This window comes from Spodoptera frugiperda, chromosome 27 (assembly GCF_023101765.2).
Source record: "Spodoptera frugiperda isolate SF20-4 chromosome 27, AGI-APGP_CSIRO_Sfru_2.0, whole genome shotgun sequence".
Classification (NCBI taxonomy): domain Eukaryota; kingdom Metazoa; phylum Arthropoda; class Insecta; order Lepidoptera; family Noctuidae; genus Spodoptera; species Spodoptera frugiperda.
In genome coordinates, this window is record NC_064238.1 from 5046800 (window position 1) to 5071082 (window position 24283).

At 35.9% G+C, this 24283-nt stretch overlaps 5 non-coding genes across 5 annotated transcripts; 4 read left to right on the forward strand and 1 right to left on the reverse strand.

Moving 5' to 3' along the window:
- Window positions 1-7425: 7425 nt before the first annotated feature.
- Trnay-gua (transfer RNA tyrosine (anticodon GUA)) lies at window positions 7426-7514 on the forward strand. Its single transcript is given in 2 exon segments — window positions 7426-7462; window positions 7479-7514. It is a non-coding gene; the product is annotated as a tRNA-Tyr (tRNA).
- A 224-nt stretch (window positions 7515-7738) lies between these two features.
- On the forward strand, window positions 7739-7829 carry Trnay-gua (transfer RNA tyrosine (anticodon GUA)). Its single transcript is given in 2 exon segments — window positions 7739-7775; window positions 7794-7829. It is a non-coding gene; the product is annotated as a tRNA-Tyr (tRNA).
- A 532-nt stretch (window positions 7830-8361) lies between these two features.
- Trnay-gua (transfer RNA tyrosine (anticodon GUA)) lies at window positions 8362-8452 on the forward strand. The gene is given in 2 exon segments: window positions 8362-8398; window positions 8417-8452. It is a non-coding gene; the product is annotated as a tRNA-Tyr (tRNA).
- Window positions 8453-8982: 530 nt separating this feature from the next.
- On the forward strand, window positions 8983-9073 carry Trnay-gua (transfer RNA tyrosine (anticodon GUA)). The gene is given in 2 exon segments: window positions 8983-9019; window positions 9038-9073. It is a non-coding gene; the product is annotated as a tRNA-Tyr (tRNA).
- Window positions 9074-9395: 322 nt separating this feature from the next.
- Trnay-gua (transfer RNA tyrosine (anticodon GUA)) lies at window positions 9396-9484 on the reverse strand. Its single transcript is given in 2 exon segments — window positions 9396-9431; window positions 9448-9484. It is a non-coding gene; the product is annotated as a tRNA-Tyr (tRNA).
- Window positions 9485-24283: the final 14799 nt, after the last annotated feature.

The window sequence follows — 24283 nt, forward strand, 5'->3', positions numbered from 1 at the left end:
TATCTGCATTTATAATATTTGACAATACAAAGCTTATTCCCAATTTGCACCTAAACGGTCTAAAAATAAAGTTCAGAATGGTCCTACAGTCTAACCAACACAATAGTGCCACTAAAGCGTTATCAAACAGTTACAAACGGTCATATGTGCAGAATTTAAAAAGGTATTAATTTTATTCATTGGGAAATAGAGAATATATTGGCTTGGATTAGTTAAACGATCTTGTATGCCATTGTGCGTGTAAGTTTACTTTGTTGTTGTTCTAAATTGGGTTGAATGTTGTGGTAGATAAGGTTTGGAATGCTTTGTATGGGATGGTCGATACGTGTGTGCAGAGTGCGTGCGTTAAAGGGGTGATACAGGGTGGTTGGTTCGGTGCAACGCGTGCCCGTGAATAATGCGTCGCTAACGGGCGATTAATGTCCAGCATCGGTCGTTTTTACCGAGCTTACATTCGATTAAACGAATCATATCCAGATTCACTGTCGGCACTGACGGAAACAACATAAATAATTTTATTGTGCATCACACCTCATACTTGCCAAAAGCATTGTTTTCAAAGTGATAAAATCATTCGAACAATTTACAATGACGGCCGATTAATTCGTTCGTGGAAAATAAATACAATTAATTAACGTTAATGGTCTCATTTGTTACCGTTATTGGGATTAATACGAACGGTGCAATATTATATTTATTACTGTAAAGTACTTACAATTAAAAAAAATACGAAAAGTATCATCATTGTCAACAAAATCTGCTTTCTCATCAATTTGAAAATCCGTAACAAAAGTACGTTAGAAAGAGCAAAGTTAAGTACCTGTAGCGATATCCCCTCACATAAAATGTCTCCAACTTGGTACCTATAGGTAGTGAGTATACATTATACATTTTGGATAACTAAATTAGGGAGCTATGTAGATACGCATGCCATATCTAGTTAGCAACTGGATATTGGCTTAGGATTAAAGTAGATGCCAAACTGTAAATCAATGAAGCCTGTCTAGTCAGGTTAATCAAATGTATCCGTTGGAGCTTAGGAATATGCAGGGGTACTGTCGCGGACAAAAGGTTTGGGGAGTAACCGTTGAGATGTAACATTAGGACCAGGTTGAGTAAACATGAAACAAAAATGAATTTTCGTGATATTCTGTTTGATATTAAAAGGTGTTTAAGTACAAAAATGATGGACTACTACAATAGAAAAGATAGTTTCTCGATTAAGAAAATAATAGAGTTGAAATAATTTTATTCAAATTTCGTATTTCACATTATTTAACTGATTCTTGGTCGGTCACTGAATAACACCACAAATCGGCGAATATAGAAAGAAATCAAGATAGACTCGTGGAAAACAATTGTGTACGAAAGTGTCCAGTGTAACCCAGCACCATGTGCGCAAATTCCTCGCATATCTGTGCACTACAGTGTTGCAGCTTCATTGGAACAAGCTTAATGTGCCTTCCGAAGGTATAATTACTGTAATCTAATATGTATTATTAAAAAAAAAACATAATAATGAGATTGAAATTATGTATTATTATTTAATATAATCATTTCAAGGTATAGTTGTTTCAAACGTAAATTATCTTTATAAAATAAAACATCTTTCATTTTAATGTGAAAATATTTACTGGTCCTTTCAACGAAGAAAGGACCAAACAAAACAGCCAATGCAATGAAATATTCACCATAAATACTTTCCCCTTATTGATGGCAGGTACGTTTAAAAACAAGGTTTTTTATCATGTAGACACAATAGCCCCATAAAGAGACATCCCGTCGACAGTGAAAAATGACACTCATCATTTCAACACCATTTTTATGAGCACAATTTCTTTCGCATAAAAATAAAAATCGGCGCGTCTTTACAAAAATATCTCTTCAATTGTCATTCATGGCAGCGTTGCCCGTATTTGTCACCCGCCATGTCGGTCGCGGGTCGCGTTCCAAATATAAAAATGCAATTTTAAACAAAAATCCAGCCGCTGGATTCGAACCCTCACAATAAAAAATAAATGCGTGCAAACGTAGAAACATGCGCCAAAGTTTTACAATGCCAGATATTTTTTCAACTTTTGTCATCGAACGCCCTAGAAATTGGTATGGGCGAACCTCTATGAGGAAGTATTGTGAAAAGAATAAAAATATAGTTATTTACTTTTATTATATTAAGACTGTGACATTGTTATATTATTTTTTATATTTCTCTATAATTAAGTAACTGCATTCAGGGTCCAAAGATATAAAAATGTCCCTTTCTGAAAAAAGCAAACAGTTTTAAGTTTTATTAAAAAATATATTATATTATACATTTAAATCTTAATCTTATCCAATATAACTTGCTTATATGAATATACACACATATAAGAGAACAAAAAATAACTCCTATTTTTTATGCAGACTTATTTAAAACCACGGGATTTACTTTTGAATTTTGAACCCTTCATCGATACCAATCGGCATTCAACTGTTCTTGCCTCAAACACCCTTGCACAAATTCGGATATAAGGACCTGTCACAATAAAATGAACTTTACGATGTCATTTAAACACCACCAATATCAAATACAAATACAATTGCCAATAAATTTGATTCGTGAAACAAAATCAAAGAAACGTTGTTCGAAGGGTTCTCTCTGTACATGAATTTGGTATTCACTGCGTCGTCAAGAAGACATCAGGAGGCTGAGTAGCAAAATATTATAATAGCATAATGGTGTCAGGTGGTGTTGTTCTATAGGGATATGCCTTTACAAACACGGTAACGTTTAGGGATGGGCGCATGTCGTATCGATACCTTTCTAACTTGTTCTTGTGATTTCAATGGTCCTTATTGTTAGTTGGTTTCAATTGTATTATTGCGTTGAATTGTATTGTAAATTTGTATGGCTTGGGGATTTAAAAATATACGATATTAAATAATTTGAAGGAAGAAATAATTGTTTGTGTTATTTATCAAACCTAACATTTAATTTTTAAAAAATCTTTGAGCATAAAAAATCTATAGGCATTCATGGTTTTATTTACTTGTAATATACCTAATTTTAGTTAGTTAAAGAATATGGAATACGTTTTACTCAAGCAAAGTTTGGGTAAAAATTACCTACATATAACATTAAAATCATCGATAAGAAATGTCACAGCACTTATTCAAAAGCGTTGTCGTAGAGCGTCGCGACGCTACTTGGGAGCACCGCACAGTAAGCGGGGTTTAGGCTCGTGATATGAAAGCGAAGTGACGTCACCAGCTCTTCAGGCAACAGCCATGTAACTTCATGCGATCGCGTCGAGTTTTATTGCTCGTCGGATTGTCATGTGCTTAGTTTTATTGCACTCCCGGTGTTTAGATACCGCCTCTGCGGCGTGAATGCCAAACAGCTCGGAATATTCATGTATCTAAAATCAACGCCACCAACCCCAAAACAAACGCTTTTTATTGCTGTTTGCAAACTATCAACATTGAACGTACTATCTGTATAATGTATTCCAACCTTTTTACATGTAAACAATGTAATACGAATTAATTTTATAAAACAACTCAGTGAAAACCCCAACAGTTATGTTTACTCGGATAATGGTGATTAGGTAAAATGTAGGAAAACGGCAATTAAGAATGAAAAATGATCATTACGGTCGTTTATAATTAAAAAGCTTCCATATATTCATATGCGTACTAGTCTGTTTCGACTTTGATTAATATTTGGCTTGACAGCTTGAAGCTTTCAAGGTATAACGAAATGATCATCCATTTATAAATGCTTTGTTACTTTTAGAATAATTAAATATGATGCACGAGCTTAAGCATGAGTTAACATGTAAAATTGATTAAAATTAAAGTTGAGTACTTAATTAAATGACTTTCCAGAAAATCATTGTTTCATTACCATGTCACAAAATATTATTCAAGGAAAACATTCAAAACAAGGGACGATCTCAAACTACAAATATCTAAACTCTTTAAATATATTTTTGTGCACATCGAGAAATGAAAACACATACGTAAGTAGCTATATTAGAAAAACAACACATACTAGACTCCGCTGTTTTCCTGCGATAAAAGTACTAAACAACAAACACTAGATTAACCCATCGCAATGGATATGGATAATCCATATCAGTCAAGTTTAAATCGTGGCCAACGAAAATGTCAACTTGTAATCTATGTAATTAAGTGAATGTCAGGGTGGGTTTACAGTAGGGTCGCAACATGAAGGAATAAATATTTATTTATAAACATGTTCTGGTATAAAAGTAAAGTTTATATTTTGGTCCTTATTAGCACAATGTTTTGGTCCTTTAGTCCGCGTCTTGTTTAAACACCGTTTTTACTTCTTTTCATGGCCTAATCAAATTTTATTCTTGTTATTTTTATGTCATACAATAGGAGATACATATTAATTTATTTATTGTAATTATACTAAGCTTTGTTAAGACATAACCTAATAATATTACACGTAAATCACTGAATTTGTGTTGCATCTGTCATTCGATTTAATTTATGTATTGTACACTAGAAACAAAAAAAAACATGTATTACCATTCAAACAATTAAATGATTAGGAATGAATTGACCTTTTGTAAAATTACGACAAACAAAAACAAAATTTCAAAACCTACTTTAAAATAAGAAGTCAGTCCTACCAGCCCTAAGTTTACGGGAACCGCAAGCAGAGCTTCTCGTCGCCGCCTCGCCATGAAACACGATTATGACACAACACAATATAAGTATGTGAGACATGACAGTCAACATTATAATAACGACGACATAATAAAATTGTTTTCAAAACATAAACATTTGCTTAAGGGTTTATTGAACGTATTTTTATTGCTGAACCCATGTTAAGACCATTCTTATGGTACAAGTTGAAGTAAAGTATTATTTGTATTTGAAAGTTTTAGTAATAATGACTGGTAGCTGCAAAAATAACTTCGATATAAACAATATTGCTGCTGATGAGTGTCTCGTTGGTCGAGTGGTCCCAAGTGCGACTGTCAGGCCAGGGTTTTCGGGTATGATTCTCGGGTCGGGCCCTGGCTGCTGGTTTTTTTTTAGTTTTTCGATTTTATTTCTCAGTAGTTGTAGCATGGAGTCTAGAATTGTGCCCAGTTCATGGCTTATTGCCATGAACTGGGCTCACTCGTTGTTACATGGAACTAATAACACAAATGGTGAAAAGTGTATGTACATTGTACAGTGGCATTACGTGCCGTAATGTGCACCTTTGCCTACCCCCTTCGGGGATAAAAGGTGTGACGTTGCATGAAACAATATTTCTTTTCCTGATCGAAACTATCATTTATACATTTATTACTGAGCACAAACATTACAATTATCTCTACATTTTTAGCAGTTAAATAAATAGCGTGCTAAAACATAAGTAAAATACATGTGCATTGGTGTCATGACAAAAATAGTAGGTGTTGTTACATAAACAAATAATAACATAATCACTCAAATACATGTAAAGTGTGAAGCAATCAGTGTGCATGTTATTGCAACTGATAACATGAAGCTATGACGTTAAAACGTTTACAAACAATATTTATTTTGATATCGAAAAATGAATGTGATTTTGTTACTGTAATTTTAATGTATTTGTCAGTAAGCTGTACCTAAAATTAAAGAGTAAATTAATTTAAAAAATATCTAAATGCTATATCGAACTGTACTCCAACTGTTTCAGTGCTGTAGACTACAAGATAAGATATATATCCATGTTTGTCTTGTTCAATGTCTCCGGGCCTGATGATCTGTAACCCAAGTTTAACATTTAACAGACACCAGTCTCATAACTGTAGCACTATAAAAATCCTATTAGTTTCATTCAGATTCCTGGATACTGCATTTTACTAAGAAGTTTTACAATATTATCAACAAAATCTTTCGCAATAATACCCCAGCACTATAATAATATGAACAATGAACATATTTAAAGACGTGCGACGCGACTCAGGAGATTCGCGGCGCGAAGTTCGCAAGTTAATTCTAGCTAAATGAATTATTCCTTCCCGTCGAGGTGGCGCCCTCTATTGACGGAGTAAACTCGCTAAATAGTTTCGTTCCCGCTGCTATTATTGTTGAGGAACTGTCGCATAAGTTAGAAGTTGAGTATGTCTGCCGACACAATAGTTTCCTAGTTGCTTAAATTGTCCCCCGAGTGAAATCTTGGCAGGTTTGTTGATGTGTTTACGTTGTTCCTTGTGAAAGATGAGGTTTGTAATTATTTACATTAAATGCCATGTAATTTTTTATCGTTATTAAAATTCATTCAATAAAACCGAAAGTATACTTTTGTTTGACAACACACTTAAACCAACAAAAATCGCACGTAAAACAATAGCCTGTCATTAACGACCGCGACCGTTCACCAAGTGTTCCACGATTTTAATGTCTTAATATCAAATTAAATGAAAACATACGTGTATTTACTAAATCTGGAATTGTATTTCAGGTCTTTTTATTTGTACTTGGTTTGTGGAGAGAAATAAATAAATTAACTTTTTTATTGTTATATTATTTTAAACCTCAACCTCACATCAAGTAGAAGAATGCAAATCCATTGGAGAAATTTTAGTACATACTTTTAATACTTACATATTAACTTATAGAACATGGTAATGTCAAACCCAACACAACGCAAATCACACTCCATATCACAAACCTCTAGAAAATACACACATTTCCCCTGACAATCCCCGCTTTACAAAGTTACCTCAGACTAAGATATAGGCAAAGCGCACACGCTAATCAGGTACGTCGAAGTATTCATTAGAACTTGAGAATGCTATCCAATCCCACGGTGTCGCGGTTGTAAAGCGGCTTTACCCCGACGTTAGGATCCCTGCGACGTTCCTAAAACCAGAATACTCAATTAATATGCAAATAATATGGAGGATTTGACAAGGGTGCGGTGCAAGGTGCAGTAAAACCGAAGTGGTGTTGAAATAGCACCGTCTTATCTCTCTACGTGATTGTTATTACTATCCTGGTTTTGTTAAATCATTTTCGGATGTATTCAGTGAGATAGTATTCAAATTATGATGATATTAAAAAGGTGCAGTCGTTTAAAGATAGGCTAATAAATTACAGTGCCTGAAAATCATTAGAAATATACAATTAAGTCCAATTAATTTGCTAGAAGACTCACACGTAACCAGTAAAACCTATGGCTACCATCAGCATTTGTACTTACGCTTTCCAAATTGAAAACATACTATGTTATATTACATCTGATTAACAAACGACGTCACTACCTTGGGCAAGGCCAGATTATGCGTTCACGCACACACTCGCACACTTACGCAGACTTTCGCCCAGTTGCGTCCACACACCCAACTAGAGCACCTTTCACCTTACTGGGTTACTTAACATTTTACTTAGTACGGTAACTTAGTGGTATGTTATTTCGCACTATCCAACAAGCCTTCGATAGCTCAGTTGGTAGAGCGGTGGACTGTAGATGTAAAACGATTGTTATCCATAGGTCGCTGGTTCAAATCCGGCTCGAAGGAATTTTTTTTTTGGTTCTTTTGTACGCATTTTTTTTCGCCTAAAAATGAGCTTTTGATCGGTGGATAGCTGTGGAATTGCTGAAATCCATAGGTATCTGGTTCAAATCCAACTCGAAGGAGTTTTTATTACTTAACTTCACCGCTACGGCAGTAGTGCAGCTCTTACGTAGACCAATTGCATAATATGTAATGTTGTGGTCGCTTATTTCGAGAATGTTGTCAAGCCTTCGATAGCTCAGTTGGTAGAGCGGTGGACTGTAGATGTAAATAGTAATTGTTATCCATAGGTCGCTGGTTCAAATCCGGCTCGAAGGAATATTTTTTTTAAATATAGGTATATATTTTCACGTACTTTATATATAGGAACGTACTTTTAAATGGAGGAATGGTACAAGCGTCAATAGTTCAGTCGATAGAGCAGTAGACTATTATTTCGATGTTTTTTTTTTATATAAACGTGCCTACAAACTTCTATAAATTCTATGTCTTGTCTTATGTTTCTTAGTTCACTGTATATTTATAAATGGAGTGCCACGTGACTTATAAGCGCGGTAACAGACCGACTGGCCATTCGTTTTTAATATACTAAAAACATCAGTTTACATACGTGTACATAGATCCCTGATATATGTCAGTCGATTAGGACTTTCTGATTGTTTTGGTCACAGATTACATTTATCAATGCATACGCTACCATAAAGAATTCGTGCTTACGAGCGGGTCGCAAGTTAGCACTCCATTTGGTAACGTGTGCGTGGCTTACCTTCTCCGCAGTGGTGCAACTCTTACGTAGGCCAATTGCATAATATGTAATGTTGTAGTCGCTTATTTCGAGTTTGTTGTCAAGCCTTCGATAGCTCAGTTGGTAGAGCGGTGGACTGTAGATGTAAATAGTGATTGTTATCCATAGGTCGCTGGTTCAAATCCGGCTCGAAGGAATATTTTTTTTATATACCTATGTATTTATTTTCACGTACTTTTTATTGCGAAGAATAGGAATGGTAAAACCTTCAATAGTTCAGTCTATAGAGCGGTGGATTTTCATTTCTGTAAAATCATTTTTATAAGTAAAAGTACAAACTTTTATACTATATCTTGTCTTTCTACGTCGTTTCTTAAGTCACTGCATATTAATAAATGGAGTGCCACATGTATGACTTATAAGCGCGGTAACAGAACGACTGGCTATTCATTTTCAATATACTATAAACATTAGTTTACATATTATGTGTACATAAATCCCTGACATACGCCAGTCGATTAGGACATTCTCATTGTTTTAATCACAGATTACATTTATCAATGCATAGGCTACTAGAAAGAATACGTGCTTATGAGCGGGTCGCAAGTTAGCACTCCATTTGGTAACTTATGCGTGACTTACCTTCACCGCAGTAGTGCAACTCTTACGTAGACCAATTGCATAATATGTAATGTTGTGGTCGCTTATTTCGAGTGTGTTGTCAAGCCTTCGATAGCTCAGTTGGTAGAGCGGTGGACTGTAGATGTAAATAGTAATTGTTATCCATAGGTCGCTGGTTCAAATCCGGCTCGAAGGAATATTTTTTTTATTATGTTTGTTTGTTTATTTTTTCATACAATACTTATAATTACAAAGACATAAGCTTGAGGCTTAGAAATAAACCTTTGACAGTCGAGTGTAATAGATGGTTATACATATGTCGTTTATTGATCAAAGTTGATTTAAAGAAATGTAATTTAATATTACTCACATTTTTTATTAAATTACCATTGATTCTACTTTTATTCTACCCTTAACAAAAACGCAAAACATGTCTACCATGGTTCCGTAATTTATTTCAAGCATAAAAAACAGATAAAAATATCAGAAAAATATTCAAATTACAGATGCAAAAAGATTCCTTCGAGCCGGATTTGAACCAGCGACCTATGGATATCAATTGTTTTACATCTACAGTCCACCGCTCTACCAACTGAGCTATCGAAGGCATATGAAAGTCGGTGAAATTTCTAACCACCTCCTAGAACAAGTAAAACAAGTCACGTAACTTGTTATGAAAGAAATCGCATTAGTTACTTTTACTACGCATTATAACTAACTCGTCCGTCGAGCGGTCCTTATGACCGCAATTGGCGAACACATACATGGCTTTGGGTCCGACTGTCAGCACTTGCAGTAATTTTTGTATGGGAAGTACAAAAGGTCTGTTTGACTTTTCAGTTCGGGTTGGCTAATAATGGTATTTTTTTAATTTGATTATTATCCCGGGATTGAGTCACCGTTATTGCAATTTGTGAAAGTGGTTTGTTAATTAAATGTTCACGTCACTACATGATATACGCTTCTGCTAATAAGGATTAGCAGATCTAACTAAAGGTAGTTAGATTATAATGTTTAAAGCAACCAGTGGGACTTCATTTACATGATTATATAATTATATGTGTATCACAAGTTTGATTAATCAGGTAATTTTAAAGTTAAAGTGATTGTGAGTAGATAAGAATGCCAATAATAAATATAAAAGTAGCTCTATCAGAAATATTTATAAAAACAATGTTATCGTAACCAATGTGACCCTTAAATAATAACGTTACAGTTTGTTGGTAGCTACAGTGATCATTATTCACTGTTTTTACAAAAATATTCGTTGCAACGTTACTACATATTAAATGTCTACTCATGTCGCGGTTTTAAAAAACACCAAAACATCACACCAGCCTCTTCCACGTGGCTTCAAGCACTCTACTCGGCTCCTATTGGTCGTAGCGTGATGTTTTAACTTGATAACTGGACTATTCAACTCAAAAATATTGTTTTCAAATCGAACCAGTAGTTCACGAGATTAGCACGTTCAGACAAACAAACAATCTCTTTAGCTTTATATCTTAATTTACCTAATACGAGTAAATTCCAACTATGTCCTACACAAAGATAAATTATTATCAAAATCTTCACTCGAACAAAACTTTGGTTTGCACGCATTTTGAACAACACGACGACGCGACGTCCGGAAGCAGTGACGTTGTCGTCTAGAGCTCAGGCGTCCCTAGAACACTATTATCATTTAACTTCATGATAATATAGATAAGAATACCATCCATTGAAACATTACACAGACACAACTGAAAAGAAGTCCTTACAAAACCAGTAATGGACTTGTACTAAAGAATTTAAGTCTACCGCAAAGTGCGGTTGAATCGCAACTAATTTGAATAGAAACTGTCGTGGCGGTCGGCGATAGTCGCGCCGTTTCCGACCCGTCCCGTATCGGACGTATGAAACGACCCTTAACGAGCTCCCCAAGAATTCGGACTGTGACTTACATCAGTTACGCACGTAAATGAGTGTTCTGTACTAACTACAGACCCGAACTAAGTATGTTCATAGTTTTAAATTGTAATTGTATGTTCTTCGATGATAGATAAAAGATAAGCTTTTATGAGCCGGTAAATGAGCAGACGGATTACCTGATGGTAAGCAATCGCCACCGTCCATGGACACCCGAAACACCAGACGCGTTACAAGTGCGTTGCCGGCCTTTTGAGGGTTAAGAATTTAAGGATTGTTGGGGAATCGGTGATTGGGAAGATTAGTAAGGGGGTAAATGAGCCTCCGGTGCGTTTCGCTTAAAAGGTTACACTTCATGCTGTACGAGTTATGCGACTAATCTGTCTACAATAACATCAGAGACATCAATACGATATTATCATTTAGGTTATACTGAGATTTATAGATGAGACGTCTACCTATAACCTATAGGCTTTAAGTAGCAATAATGAAAGAATAAAAGATTTTAACTCATACCTATTTTTATGAGATAAAAAAATTAGGTAACAGTATTGTAATTTCCCTTTTAAAATACAATTTCGTGCCAAAAGTATAACAAGCACATTAAGTCCACCTGCGAGCTAATGATTCTCTTCACTTCGGAATAAATAATCTGCACAAAAATGTAAATGCAAGACGCAACAAAATTATAATAGGGAACTTTAAAAAAGTCCTCTGTTTTGTTTAGAAGTTTGTAAATGTATGATTCTGGTTCTAAACTGAGATTAAAGGGTGATGGAAATAAGTCTTTTGAAATTAATTAACATGGGAGTGAATATTAGTGTGGGAGCCATGCTTCGGCACGAATGGGCCTTCTCGACCGAAGTGATAGCTTGCATTGTATGAGTGAAGCCCAATCCCCTATTCCCCAACAACCCTTAAACTCCTAACCCCTAAAAGGCCGGCAACGCACTTCTAATGCCCTTGGTGATTCAGATGTCAATGAGCGGCGGCAATTGTTACCATGAGGTGATCCTTTTGCTCGTTTACCGGCTATATCACAAAAAACATATTATTAAAATGATACAAATATTCATCGTTATATAAACAGTTTTCACCCGATTAAAGCCGTGTCTCCAATCAACGTAGCCACCAATCCTCAATTATCTTGAATAGCAAGTACGAGCAGCAGCTGATAGATAACCTCCCTATCAATTACCATCTACCTAAAACCTCAAAGGTACACAAGCCACGTTATTAATAATACAGGTTACAGACAGACACTGACACCACTTTACGGGCAAAATGACAGCAATCATATGAAAGGGCAGCCTGTAAAGATCAAACAGTACTTGTCAAATAATTCAGGGGCGGCCCGCTACACCGCCACTTAGCATAAGGTCAAACTGACATTTGGAACAGCATTTACGTCGCCGCCGATTCATAACATCGCCGGGAAACGTCACGCAACATAAATCGTAGTGATGGGAACGTGAAATGATGTCACATTATTTATTTATACCTGTCTATGTTGTATTGACGGCTGATTGCATCGTTCGTAGATATATCTATAGGTAGTGCAATAAATACGAGTACTCGTAGTATTAGGAACTGTCGTTTAAGACACACGAAACTGGCTAATTGAAATCGCATTCCCCCAAAAATAGATTTTCCCTACTGGCTATTAAATGTAGAACTTCGTATTTGTTACCTAAGACTTATACACAATTACAAATCTGCACACCCAATGAATAACAGGGGTGCCACTCGTATAAAAAAGAACTATATGAATGTAAGGGATTATAAAAAAGAATTCTAACAGCTTACTAAGAAACAATTCGTCAAAAAATCACCTCCACTAAATCTGAATAAATTAAGAACACAAAAGGAATAATAACTTCGATTAATAAAATTACACAAACAACTCGATCAATCTCGTCACAGCCCTATTCACCTCTCAACATAAACAGGAGGGTAGCAAGTACTCGAGACGGAATTGCCCTGTCAAAGCCTTTACTAAATTATTAATACGTAACTTTGAAAAGAATGCTTGATTTAATTACAAAAGTAATTTCTAACTACCATTTAACACGGAAAGTGTTTGAGCACGTGCCAACTATTGCGTTTGGTGAGGTCAACACTATATTTTTATTATTAATTTCTGTTTCTATTATAATTTCTACGCATAATTTATGTTTTACTTCCAAATCTTACACAAAAAGGTGTAATAATGTTTTGTACTATTGTTATTTGGTTTAGTTAAACGCCTACTTTAAGGTTCACAATTCCTTGAATTATTGATTTTCTTTTATTCTATTTCGTGTTACAAACTCATTTAAAACTGTGAAGTAAAATGTTCGTTTCAAGAGAGAGTTGAAAACATTTTAAAATATAGTTCAACGTCTTAATCCGGAAGCCTTTTACACTTACCAAAAAGTTTTCTAATCCTTAAAAGAAACTTGGGGACCGGCGTAATTTACTGTAAACTTACAAATCCATTTAAGCTGTATCAATCAAAAATACTTACGCTAATTTAAGGCGGTACCTAATTAAGTCAATCTTCCATTAAAGCCCCCTTTCTTAGCGACTCGTCTCTCGTCTGGAGGAGCATAAAACGCGCGAAAACCTAATGCCATTTCACGCCGGAGTAAACCTTTCTCTCGGAGTTAACGTCTCTTTAAACTCGGCTTAAGTTAATCGATCGAGAAGGCTCTTAATTATGGCTTTATCTTAGCGGCGACGTAGATCGAAGACGGCGGATATGAATTGACTTGAATTGGCTGAACAAACAGGATGTAATAAATAACACTACGCACACTGCCTTACTGTGATTCAGGATTCAAAAATATAAAGTAATACTCTCTTAGTAGAAGTAGTTTTCGACTTCTAAACATTTATACAATCATCAATTTATACAATTAACAATTTCGTCTCGAGTTAGCAAATGTATTTTATGAAAACCTCTATTTTTTGTAAAAAATCTATCTTGCTACGTACTTTCTATTCATTAGACAAATACAAAATGAGATTTTTGCGTATAACATCTAATTCACTTTTGAGTCAGTTCAAATACCGAATGTCTGATATATGTAATGAAATTCATTGGTGGTTAGACTTGAAAATTCGCGCCCAATGTTGACAAAACATTTAAAGCCGCACAATATCACAATATTAACATTAAATACAAGCCTAACATTATCACCAAGTAACAAAGCCGAACACATCCAAAATATCTCAGTACATGCCGACGTTTATTGTCACAAGAGGTTTGTCTATCCGAATTAACGTACAACCGCTAACCGGGAGTGTCACCGCCATATTAATATTCATAATCGACGCTCCTTGCCGTTAAGTTCAAACGTGGTTGAAGGTAGACATGTTAATTTAATACGACTTTCTTAAGTGGAAGTAATATCTAAAGATCTTTTCGGTGCCGCTACATGTTATAACGAATTACTAAGTGAATCACACATACACACGTCAACAGCCTATAAGTAGCCACTGCTGACCAAAGGCCTCTTCTCGCACGGATTTGAGCGTTAATCACCATGCTTGCTCAATGTGGGTTGGCGATTTCAAACTTATAATTAGAAATTATACCTCCAGGTTTCCTCGCGATGTTTTCTTTCATCGTTTGTCAGTGGTGTGTAAATAATCTTAGAAAGTACAGATAACTCGGAAATGACACATTCGTACTTGCCGTTAGTAGGTTTTGAACCCGCACCCTCATGCATGAGAAGCGGGAGTCTTAAACCTCCGGGCAACCACCAAATTAATGAGTGAATATGACTATTTAAATACAGTCAGGAAGAAAACGCGTCAATCAATTAAAACAACATTCTGCAAAAATAACTATGAACCTGTTCCTCATATTACCTTGCCTAACTGCTTACTGCAGTTACACATCATAAAAAATAATGTTCCTACGTGCTAAAAAAGTACGGTGTACCGCAGTTCCTATGACTTGCATTTAGCGAGCGCGCGATGCCCGCTGGGACCACAAACCCTAATTATGTCTGAAACAATACTCCACCTTATTTTTACCCATTTTGTGCTCAATCATAATTACCTGCGCCTTCCTAAGGGAAACATTGTAACGGAAAATCATCGCAAAAGCTTCCAGTCGTTTCATTATGATGAGAAAAAATATTTACCTTTGAGATTTCTTTAGGATTAGGCCTCGGATTCTATTGTTTTGTTTTTGATATCATATCTAACTGTATACACCGTAAGGTATACTCTTTTTTTTTGATACATTACGAACCAATTAATCAACACGATCTTTCAATAAGAAAATATATTGTACTTTTTTAAAATACTATTAAATCAACAACATACGTAATAGTCGAAAAGTGACAACTTAAAAAAGTAATAAAGAACTCAATCCAATAAAGCTTGTTCATTAAAGAGTTCGACTGTTAAGTCAATACATGCAGGCAATAAACGCTGTACACAATAAAAAGCCTTTGAAATCAAACAACAGCTCAATAAAAGCGTACGCAATTACCTGCGTCTCGCATATTTATCTTTTTCCGCGATATAAATGCTTTGTGGGGCCCCAACAATGGCTGCGGGGCGGGAACCGCGGGAAGCTTTATAATTTTTTAATTAATACCGTCGAAAATATCAAAGTCATTGGACGTTCTGCCTACTAGTGGGGAATGCTATTAAATTTTGATAAAGTTTTTTTCATGAATCATAAAGCGTTCCTCTCTTTTAGGGAGCAGTTTGGTCACCCCATTGTCAAATAAATACATCTACATTGCACCCTTTATTTTAATTAAAATCAAGGCCTGTCCGATACATATTAAAAGTACCACCATTGACATTGTAAAAATGTGTTGACGGGCTTTGAGCAGACCAGTTCAATTTTATGCAGTATACACGCGAATGTAATGTAGATACTTCTGGGTTTATAATAATAAAAATAAACTCCTTTCATCTTAACACAATCATCTCACCCTAAACAATTATCCTTTGTCAATAATATCACTGAAATACTTAACGACTTTACTGTCAAAATGATTTGTCTCCGTTCAAAAACAAAGTTAACTCAATCGAAAAATGTGTTACAATTAAGAGGTGATATGGAGCGGGTACCCTTTAAACCAACATTTTCCTGGGAGTTTTCCTAATGAGTGAGTTTCACGGTGATGACACGACAAAGCCCCCCGATGCTCTGACGAACTGACACGAACTTCCAATACGATAACTTCATTTAACACAAAAGAATGGTGCCGATCTGTTTACTCCTGTTTTTGGTAATTCAGACATGAAATGAAATCGTTTTCATTTATATATGTTTCATTGAAGGATAATGGTTACGTAATTGTTATTTTACCTAATGATACTAAAGGATGGATATCATTTTACTTATCGATACATAGCACTGGTATGACTGTGTTGCTGCTTCCAAAACAGATCTTTCTTGTAAATGACCAGTTAAAGTAATATATTATTTATAACACAAGGTATTCATAGTGATGAGCACCCCCGATTTTGAACGAAAACGACTTGTGATCGTTACAAAATTATCCTAAAAGTCCTATATATCTACTTTAGTCCAAAATCTATACAAATTCAAGCTTTAAATTTCCATATAAGTACGTACGATCAAAGGGTAATCGATGTCCGAATGTCTGATAAAATTTTATTACACCGAATGACCACCGAAATTAGCGTCATTGGGCTACGCTCATGCAAATTGCCCCCCCTCTCCCTACCCTATAGAAATTTACAGTAGGTAATTGATTTAATAGGCTTCTTTGTTCACAGCTAATGGATGGACACATTTTGAATCGAGCATCGAATATTTTGGAACACGTTTTCATTATATTTAGATTTGGCTTGTTTTATTGTTGGGTAAATTGTAATGGGAAATTAGAATACTTATATGGTTGATGTTTTTTTTTTACAATTAATTATGTACTTAGTGTTATTATTTGTATGTATTCAGATGTCTTATGATGATTGATACTTGTATCAATTGCTATGAATAGTTGACTGTTTAAAAAAATGCTACTAAACGTTATTGTAATTGAAACTCGAGGTTTTGACTTCGTAGATATTTCAGATTTTACAGAATATTACGTAACGTATTTTTAATGGAATAGGTGGCAAACGAACAGACGCGTCACCTGATGGTAATCGATCAGCACCGCCCATGGACACCCGCATCACCAGAGGAGTCACAGGTGCGTTGCCAGCTTTTGTTTGTACGGTAAAGTTACGATATTACAGTGCTTATTAATTTAAACGGTTTCAAAATCACGTCTTGTTGTTGCAGTTTGAGTATAATTATAGTAAAGCATGATTACACCCCGGTAGGAAACAACGACTTGCTTGACGTGCTTCGAAAACTTTTAAAGTAAATAACAGTTAAACACTATGCTACCAGTCAAATACTTTCGTGTGTTCCGCCTCTGAACACATTTAAAAAAATGTAATGTTTTAAAATGTTTCAAAAACATATTATTAATAGAGCTTGTAAGTAAATTATGACTGCATATTTAGTCTGTGGTCACAACTGACGATGAGGTTTTACGTTCGATTTACAGATTCTCAAAATTCAGCAGTGAATCTTTGAAGTAGAGTTAGGTATTTAAAGTTACCTACGAGGTAAACCTTACTTCCACCATGTCTATTGATACAAAGACATACAGACATACAGACTCCCAAAGAAAAGTATTTTTTTCGTCAAAATATGCTTCCGAAAGTGTAGTCACGTATCAAACTAAGTTTACCCAAACGAGATCGGCAGAGTAAGAGGAAGTGTGTGTTTCCACGAAACAAACTAAATTATTCAAAATACGCATACTACGTGTTTAGTATTGTGAAATCTGTGGAATATTTTCTTTGGTTTAGCCTTTTTTCGTTGTATGTAATACTAGCTTCTTCCAGCAGCTTCATCCGCGTTCCAGTGGGATAAAAAGTAGCCTATGTGTTATTCCAGACCATAATCTACCTCTGTTCCAAATTTCATTCCGATCCCTTCAGCCGTTTTGACGTGTTGAATAACAAGCATACACACAACTTTTGCATTTAAATAATTATGAGTAAGTATTTACAATCTATACTAATCAAGTTTTTAAGTACCTATAGGCTCGTAATATAAGTACCAAAAATATTTTCATAAAAATTTAAACGAATAATTGAGATTTACCTTTTCAATCTTTTCTATCGCTATATGACGTACCTCTTCAATCATTTTTATTGCCATAGTATTAAATAGTAACAACAAAATCAATCTAAATCTAAAAGGAGTACCTTACAAAATAATATATTACACTAAGCAACTAAGAATACGTTTTTCAAAACTAAATTAAAACATGGAAACATGCCAATAAAACTTTGTACAACACGAAGACACACACAAAAGACGTGGATGTGGGACAAACAGTAATCCAATGTTTCCTTAATCCACAAAGCATAGTGTTCAGGCGACGGAACCACGATATGAACAGCTCACAACAAAAGGGCTGTTACGTTTTATTGCGTGCAATCGGCGCCAGTAAACTTAGAGATTGTACTCCTGCCAACAATTAAAGGGAGGAGATAAAGCCCACGGATTTTCACGACTCCTTTACCTAATAATATAAAGATATCTCCGCTAAGTACACGGTTTTAAAGGAGTTATAATTTTGCTCTTGATAAAATAAGACTATAATAATATTGTTTGGAAGGAAATGTGTTTCTACGTTTGGATACAATGATGAATTTTACCGTTTAATTAAGCAAATGGTGTAATATTAAGGGGGGTGATGCTTTAACATCATCATCAGCTAGAAAACGTCCACTATTGCACAATAGCCTGCCCTTTAATCCGCGTAGATATTTATGTATAAGTATGTCTGATGTTTACGACAGTAAAAAAAATTACGAAAACAAAATCACTTAAATCTTTTAAAACTAAATATTGTTCTAATACGAACACCCAGTAAATTGTTCTCCAAACAAAACAACAGCTCCCATTCAGCAGTGTCAAAAAACATAGCACAGGAATCCATAGAATAATCCTTTTTAAATTCATGCTGCGTTAGAAATAGGTAAAAACTCAAGCGTATAGGTGTCGATTTGATAGGGCTTTGTGAAAAAATCTTCGCTCTATATGCGGAACGCACCGCAATCTGATATGGCGCGTGCCTCGGGACTCGCGGTTACCGATAGTGATGATTTATATTTTCACAATACTATACATTCCCGTCTATTAACTACAATAGTTTTAACTTTTTGTCAACAAAATAGCTATATTAGTGGCTGTTACTAGTTACATTTGTCTGTCTGCAAGATTAATTAGTAATATTATGACATTTTCATAACAAAACGAAACCCTACATAACGCAAAATTAACATCCTAATTACAGCATACATTTATAATATAGGGGTTTTAGTTACAAACAGACTCAGAATTTTTCTATAGAACGTGATCCCTGAGATCCTGAACTAAGTAGGAAACCATAGTAATTCAAGTGAGTTTTAGGAAAGCAAAAATCCAGAATTAGGAATCTTCTATAGAGCATGTTCCCTGGGATCTTGAACGAATGGCTAGTTCTGGAAAAGAGATGTTAGCAAAGAAACATTTAATATACGATTTTCTTTCAAGTATGCACCTATTGTATGGTGTGGGCAATTACATTGCACATTAGTCTCAGTCCGCAAAACACACGAACAATTCAACAAAAACAAACGTGAGGATTGCCTCTGAGAGGCGATAATTTGTCAGGTGCTACGAGCTCAAAGAACAATCGTGTAGACGAGACACCATCACATATTATACCTACTACTTTAAAATAATTAATTTTGTTTATTACCTCACTGATGTTGTAGATGCACGATTATGTATCAATTGAAATACGAAATCCTCGACATCCAACTATACTAATCCAGTCACAGTCTCTTGTCATGTTATTACTTTTTTTAGGGAACAGAGTGTAAAGTTCCCTATTAAAAGGAGGATCCTCTGACCAGACGAGGTGATCGTGGCTAGCAAGCTTTCTGCCCAACTGTTGTTTGTTGGGATTTTCTATGCATGTTTTTTCCCATGTAAACTTTATATGTGTAGGATTTATGACGTCATCCATTAATAGGTTCGTCGATCGTCTATATGCAAGTTATGTCATTTATGACTTATCATATTTCGCTACACTTTTAATCATTATTAGGGTAGGTTCAGATGACAAGCGCTCAACGCGCGTTTTGATAACGCGCGTTTACAACTATGTACATACATTTTATTCGGGCCGTACACATGCTAACGCGCGCGTTCAACGCTGCGCTAGCGCTCGACTATTGACAGCGCGCGTCAACGCCGCTTTGAGATCATTGGTTTTCTATGTTTCCGTTCAGTTGAGCGCGCGCTTTCGACGCGGATAGACGTATTTTAGGGTTCGTCAAGTTCGTCCGAAAATCGTCCGAAATGGAAACCGAAGCTTTTAATACGGAATTATTAATTGATGAAATAGAGAAACGTACATAAAACAATGTAGGATATAAAATAATGTACTGACTTTCAGTCAGCCTGGTTGACAAAATTGGGTGAACCCAATATCTCCGTCTTCTGTTGTTTCGTTTCTGCCGTCTGTATAAAATCACCGATAAAACTGTTTCTACGTCCATCTTCGACAAATGTAGAACTCAAACTGGCCGCAACAACGCGCGTTTAACGCCTGACAAGCGCGCACCATGTGAACACTATAAAAAAATTCAACGCGCGTTCAACGCGCGCTGAGCGCTTGTCATCTGAACCTACCCTTATTCTAAACAGCATCTCGAAATAACTTTGCTACGAGCACTGTAACCAAGGTGCCGTGATTGTAGTTCGTGTTTGAAATAATTTTGAGGTATTAACACATACCTAAATATTTGAAAACTGTAAGTAAGGAAGTAGGTAAAAAGAATCAACAACATAACATAACAACTCTTTGGCCGATTGCGTGGGAACACGCGGCACGGTAGCGTGGCGGCCCGCTAACGTCTTCTTCAAGGGGGATGAAATATCTAAACGCGAGTCTCTTAATGACTTTCATTTATTTCTCTCCCGAATCTCGTACTGAACGCTGGTAATTATTGCGTTTCCAGTAGGGTTATTAAGTTTTGCTCCGGTTAAAATGAGAAATGGCCACATTTATTCGATGTTCAACTTGATACCTTTGAGCGGCGAAGGGCTGAGAATTTAATTTTAGATGATGATATTATGATGTAATTATTTTAATTGTGGTGACTGTACGCCTCGGTGCCGCGGTGTGGTATTTAATTCGCGTCGGTTACAGAAATGTAGCCATTTCATTGTTGATGTTATTTATAGCAAATGATTTTGGTTTAGACAACTAAGTTATAGAACTTAAGAGTCACTCCTTAATATTATGTTTCACACATATATAACGGTGAGCTGCGCTAGGCAGCCTAGTTAGAAGCCTAGAATAACAGCTAAGATAAGATACTTACTAATCCCTAAAATCTCTAAAAGATTACCTACCATCAATATCATTATTCCACCTTATCAACAACTCAACAAATCACCTAAACAAACCTAATCCGATTTACATAAACAAATCGGAGTAGATAATCGGTAATCGATTACACATCGACTTGGAAACAAATGATAAACTTAGTGGCAGATTAGATCGGACGAATAGCAAGTCTAATTGTCCATCCCTAATCCCGGATAGCGGTAATCTATCAGTTTCTTTTCCCTGTTTGTCCCCCAACCGACTTTGTAAAGACTTACTCAACAACTTTCCGAAGTGAAGCGATCCTTTTCATTGACAGTCGTTTCGTGCTTTCGAAGTTGTAATTGATACGTTTAGGTGTTATTTATTTATCTGTCTGATAAGATTATATTTTATGTTCCTTTATTTTATTAATAGAAGTCTTTTTCGGGAATTTGTCAATCAGTTTTATAAGAAAAAACAAGCAAGAATTAAGTAATACCGTCAATCTATACTATATATGTATATATATATATATATATAGTATAGATATATATATATATATAGTATATATTTTTATTTTTCTTTATAATATTAATATATATATATATATACTAATATTATAAAGCTGAAGAGTTTGTTTGATTGTTTGTTTGTTTGTTTGTTTGAACGCGCTAATCTCCGGAACTACTGGTCCGAATTGAATAATTCTTTTTGTGTTGGATAGTGCATTTATCGAGGAAGGCTATAGGCTATAAAACATCACGCTATGATCAATAGGAGCCGAGCAGAGCGGGTGAAACCGCGCGGAAGTAGCTATTAAGTATATAAGTAAAAGATTAACACATTAGTTGACGTTGTCCGACACTAGTGGAGTCTTTAACAGTTTTTTGTTGGCAGTGAAAGGCTTAACGGGAAAACTATGAGATTATCTTGAAGAATCCTCGTCATCACTTGTAAAAATTTTACACTAAATTAATTATTATATTATCGACTTACTCACGTAACTGTTTGACGTGGAACTCAACTACTTTCAAGCCAAGCTAGAGGCTCATATTCATTTGAGTTTGAGTTCCTCGTCAACACATACAATATATTCAACAATAAATACGAAAACGCGATAAATTCCATGTGTAGTATGATAATGACGTCGGTATTTCATTGTCAAGCGTCGACGATACAAAGTTTCGAAGCGTCTCATATTTTGCGCAAAGCCGGAGGCGCTTGCAAATTCTCAACTTTGCCGAGATAACACGGCGCGGCTAAGCCTACCGTAATAAGCTCCTCCTTCAAGCCTCCAGTGTTTACTTTTGGGCGTGTTGTTGTTTAACAGCCTTAAATATTTATTATATCAACCGTGTTACGTAATTTTAAAGCAAATTCTTTGTTTATGTGTTGTTTTTTGCTGTAGGGAGCGGTTATGTTAACTTTATATGTGATTGATGGTTGTGTGAATTCTCAGTTGTAATGGTGACTATAGACACATTGAGGCAAGAAAAAGAAACAAAAAATAAGAGGGGGCGTGCCGTGCTTTGACACATATAGGCCGGCTCGACCGGACTGATAGTGACTGTCCTCACAGAAAACCGACGTGAAACAACGGTTTCGTTGTGTTTTGTTGTGCGAGTGAGGTTACCGGAGGCCCAAATACCCCCTTCCTAGTCTTCCCAATCCCCTTTTCCCCATCAACCCTTAAATTCCTAACCCCGAAAAGGCTGGCAACGCACATGTAACGCCTCTGGTATTTCGAGTGTCTATGGGCAGCGCCGATTGCTTACCATCAGGTATTACATCTGTTCGTTTACCGGCTTATACCATGAAAAAAAAGTTCCGAATACACTTGCGCAAAATAAACAAAGCTTTGCAGTACTGTTTAAGTTTTAACTCTCAGCCCTCTTAATGTTAGTTTTGTAGAATTTCCAGAACTTCTCCCTGTAGTATCAAAGTGTCAAGTACTTGTATGTAACATAGTATGGTTGTGTACAGGGTGTAGTGTACACACGTCACGCCAGTCATCCGAAGCAGGCGGGCGATTTGCGCCTGGCTACAGTTATGCGTCGCGCGCGCCTTACACGTTGCAACCAAATTTCTTAGTAGCACGACTGGGTAGCTGCTCTACTTCAATATTTTGTCAATAATAAATAAGTCATTGTAAAAATTAATCTACTTAAAGTTACAGCTACATTTTACAGGGGAATAGCATAGATAGAAGAGTCTTAATAAAACGTAGATACATTTTTATCGACTACTAGGAATTGGTCTGAAAATTAATTTTAGAAAAGTTTAATGTTTCCTTGTTTACAGTCAGTTGTTGTTTTATTGTCATAAGACATGCATCATTTCGGCAAACTATGAAGCGAAGTAACCGCCATCAAATACAACTTTCTACTTAAGTACTAGTAAATATAAAGTACAATAATTTATTAAAATTAACAAGAAAACATAGCCCAAAAATTTTCAAAGTAGAGCATACATCAAACAGTCACACTCTCCACCTACAGTAGCCTCAGCTCCAAATGCCCGGAGGCGGCTTCGAGGCACGAATGCCAAGACAAACCAAAATCTTATCAAACGCCGCCATATTGGTCTCGTTAATAAGCAAAATTGCACACAGGGCCCGCCATAACTCACCTGAAGGCTGTTTGTGGAACATAGCAAACACTAGCCAGTAGTACCAACAGTAACCTGTAACTTGTCAGCCGTGAACAGCTGACGTTTACAGTACGACTGTATGCTGACATTATTTATAGGTCATTCTAATTGGCACTAGGTTCCTGAGGTATGCAGATCGATAAATTGCATTTTATACTAGTCTGGTTTCTAATGAATAGTGGTTTTGTTCGTTCAGGCACATTTTCTTAAAGAAAGAATTGTATTTGGAGGGGAGCTGCGGACTACCTAGCGGGTTTACCAGAGCTCCGGCTCGAAAAGCAGAAGTAGGAACGGGGTGGTTTTTAGTCAGTAAGAGTCTGACACTACCTCTCGCCTCGCCCAAGGCGAGAAAAGTCATTGGATGATTTTCCCCCTCAAAAAAAAAAAGGGGTAAGTCAAGCATTTCTGGAGGGTTGGGTATAACAACTACGACGTAAAGA